We start from the raw sequence: 4,285 nt of genomic DNA on the forward strand, positions 1-4,285 counted from the left end.
AGAAGGTAAACCCATTGCTTACTTTAGCGAGAAATTGCATGACCTTGTTTTGAATTACTCTATGTATGATAAAGAATTGTATGCACTTGTACGCTCTTTAGAGACATGACGTCATTATTTATGGCCTAAGGAATTTGTTATTCACTCGGATCATGAATCACTTAAGTATCTTCGTTCTCAAAATAATCTGAATCGTAGACATGCTAAGTGGGTTGAATTTATTGAATCTTTTTCTTATATTATCAAACACAAGAAAGGGAAGGATAATGTGATTGCCGATGCTTTGTCTAGACGTTATACTATGCTGTCCCAACTTGATTGTTGGATTTTTGGGCTTGAATCGATAAAAGAACAATATGCGCTAGACCCTGATTTTAAAGATGTGTTGCTGAATTGTAAAGAGGGACGTACATGGAACAAGTTTGTGATAAATGACGGATTTGTGTTTAGAGCTAACTATCTCTGCATTCCAGTTGGTTCCGTTTGTCTTTTGTTGATGCAGGAAGCGCATGGAGGAGGTTTGATGAGACATTTTGGTACGAAGAAGACGGAGGATGTTTTGGCCACACACTTCTTTTGGCCAAGGATGAGGAGATATGTTGAGCGGTTTGTGGCTCGCTGCACTATATGTCAAAAAGCTAAGCTGCGAGCAATATTGAAGCAAAATTTGAAGATGTGGGAAGAGTGTTTTCCGCATGTGGAGTTTGCATATAATTGGGCGGAACACTCCACCACCAATGTAAGTCCTTTTCAGATAGTGTATGGTTTTAACCCTCGTGCTCCCATTGACCTTTTGCCTCTACCTACTACTGAGCGTGTACATAGTGATGCCAAGGAGCGTGCTGATTTTATTTTGAAATTGCATGCTTCAACTAAAGAGAATATTGAAAAGATGACTGAGAAATATAGAATTGCTGGTAGTCAAGGTAGAAAGGAAGTTAAACTTGAACCGGGTGATTTAGTATGGTTGCATTTGAGAAAAGAAAGATTTCCAGATTTGAGAAAGTCTAAATTGATGCCACGTGCTGCTGGACCATATAAAATTTTAGAAAATATTAATGATAACGCATATAAACTTGAGTTGCCTCTCGAGTTTGGGGTTAGTCCCACCTTTAACATTTTAGATTTGAGGCCATATTTGGGAGAAGAAGATGAGTTTGAGTCAAGGACGACTCCAATTCAAGAGGGGGAGGATGATGAGGACATCACTCCTATGAATACAAACGACACTCCTCAAGATGATATACATGGTGCTATTACTCGCGCACGCGCGCGACAATTGAACTTGCAGGTGAGCTCGTTCCTAAGTAATGTTTATTGTGAATCTGAGAATAGATTGCTACCTAATGACTTAATTGTACTTAGAAACAAAGGAGAGGACCAGCAAGGGCATGGAGAAGACCTTGGAGGCGTGGAGGACCAGCAAGGACGTCCGGATCAAGTTGGAGGCCCAAACCGATTCGACTTTGTTTCAGTTTTTGACTCCAGAACAGTCCGCACTAAAACGGATGCCCAGATTGCATATGGAGTCAGATTTGGGCGCACTTGATATGGATGGAAAGATAATTTCAAGACACTTCCGATGGAACTGGTCTCAGGTCCAAATTCATCAGGAGTCGACAGGAATAATCCATGGAAGTTGACGTCCAGAATCTGTCCCGGTGCTGCGTCACTGTTTTTTGGGCCGATCGCACGTGTATCGTGTTGGAGCCCAATAGGGGCGCGTCCAGGGGGTCTTGCACGACCTAAACTCTTATTAGCAGCCGCCGCTGCCATCGTGAGACTTGGGTTTTGCTTAGATTCATTCTGTCAAGAATAGTTGTCGTCGTTCATCGGTTTGTGAAACCCCAACTCGTGAGATTAATCATTCATCTGCAGAGTCACTTCATTTGAGCTGCGTTCTTTTGAGTTCTTACTTGTGTTCTTCGTTGCGCTTGCAGGGATTAGCCTTCTTGGTGAGGTCAACCGGGTTGTGACACGGTTGATAACCAGAGGAGTTGTGGTGATAAGATTGCTGGATTCGGGTCTTAGGATCTGAAAGTCGGATCGGTGTGTCTCGCTCCGCCTACAACGAGAGTTATCTAGAATCTGACAGAAGATCGGGAACCCACGTCCCCATTACAGCCTCGCCCGGCCACTATGGCCTCAACCGGCCGCATGCCCGTGTATATAATCTGTACATCATTGGCAATACAACTCGGGCATTGCATTCCACTCTCGTCCAATGACGTCTTCTATATGTGTGAAACTTGATCCTGGCGCACATATGAGATACTTCTGGTCTTCTTTTTCAAACCGGATGTGACTGTTTCATTGTAGGGTCACTTATAAATTCCCCATCTATGGTGCCGCCATGACGTAGGCCCTCTCCCACTGATTTGATGGAACATGGCTACTGGGATACCAACTGATATTTCGAGGCGGCCTCTATAGATGAAATCAGGTATACGAAAGAGAAACCCCAATCTAATCTTTGGTATTATGATTGATTTGTCAATTCCCTATTCAAGTTATTAGTTACGTTGGTCCGTGCAAATTGAAGATGTGCGGGTGCCATTTTGATGGAGTTGAGGTGCTCTGCAGAGAGTAGCATCTACTGGCGGCAGTTTCTCTAGCGGCTCCCTAGTCGATCACCTTGGAGCCACCTGCTCACGTCTAGGTATACAGTGACTCCGATTCCGCATGGTCCGACAACCGGCAACGGCATGAGCACTCACCATCCATGTACCACATCGCACCACGCGTGATCATCAGGTTCGATAGCAATAATTGCGGCGTCCGAAGCACGAGCATGCATCATTGGGTGAAATTCCATGTACATACGGTAGCGAAGGGGATCCTGTCTTTTACTTTGATTTTGAGAATTATTGATTCATAATCTTTGTTTTCTCACTGCTTACAGATCAGAGACCTTTGAAAGATCATTCCATTGTAGTGGAGTATGAATGGGCCTGTATTGATATACCATTTGATGTGAGGTGGTAGTGACTTCGTCTTCCGCGGTTGCAACGGCCAACATAGTGGGGCAGGGCCCTCCCGATGAAACACATTGTGCTATAGTGTTATTATGTAGCAATTTAAGTACTATATATAAAATCACGTATTATATATATGTCCATTACAATGAATATAGTCATCTATCAGTCATCATTCATAAATTAATTTGTTTCTTCTCTCTCTCTCTCTCACACACACACACATCCTTAGGAATATTTTATTTAATTTTTTCTCCATTAAGCTCCAAATATGTTACCTAAACTATAACGGCAAACTATCATCATAACTATAATCCCAAATTCCCGTAGCAACGCGCGGGAAATTCAACTAGTTATAACAGTTTGGATTGGCAATAATCTAGCATGGATCCGGACAAAATAGGGTCTTACCTTCACATTTTGTTCACATGTTTTGCTGTAAGTTTGCAGCTCATCTTTATAGTTTTTTTGCCAAATTTGGTGATCTGGTTTACACCCTTGATCTATCACAAAATCGACTTTAAACTTCCAACTACGAACCTGGGTATCAATGAAAGATTCTTTTTAATACTACCAAATTTAAACTAAAAAATTCATAAGTAATTCATTTTAAGTCAATAAAATCTGAAATGGGTATCAACAATTTTCTAAAAGTATAACGTATCTATTGGCACGATACTTGTAAGTCATTAAGATTATTTTTTATATTCATAATATTTAGTTCCTTGCAGTTATGCATATAAGATTCAAATAGAGCAATAATAGATAGCTCACATTTTTAGAAAAAATTTGGTACTAGTTTCATATATTTCTTATTTAAATGAATTAGTTTTGATTTTTTTAGATCCAATTAGAATTTTTTTATTTAAGAAAAACAAATCCCACATTCAAAACTATTATAGCGGCTAAATTTGCAAGTTTTGACTGTTGGATAACCTCTATTAGCTGATTTTGTTGTTGAAGATTGAAAATCGAACTTTTACGATAACTCAAAAGTGTAAATTGGATTCCCCCCCCCCCCCCCCCTAAATTAAAGATCCATTACGGTAGACAATCTGCCAATCTCCATGAATTTTATTTAAATTTTTCTCCATTAATCTCCAAATATGTTACCTAAACTATAACGGCAAACTATCATCATAACTATAATCTCAAATTCCCGTAGCAACGCGCGGGAAATTCAACTAGTTATAGTAGTTAGGATTGGCAATAATCTAGCATGGATCCGGACAAAATAGGGCCTTACCTTCACATTTTGTTCACGTGTTTTGCTGTAAGTTTGCAGCCCATCTTTATCGTTTTTTGCCAAA

The sequence above is a fragment of the Panicum virgatum genome, chromosome 2N (assembly GCF_016808335.1).
Source record: "Panicum virgatum strain AP13 chromosome 2N, P.virgatum_v5, whole genome shotgun sequence".
NCBI classification, from domain to species: domain Eukaryota; kingdom Viridiplantae; phylum Streptophyta; class Magnoliopsida; order Poales; family Poaceae; genus Panicum; species Panicum virgatum.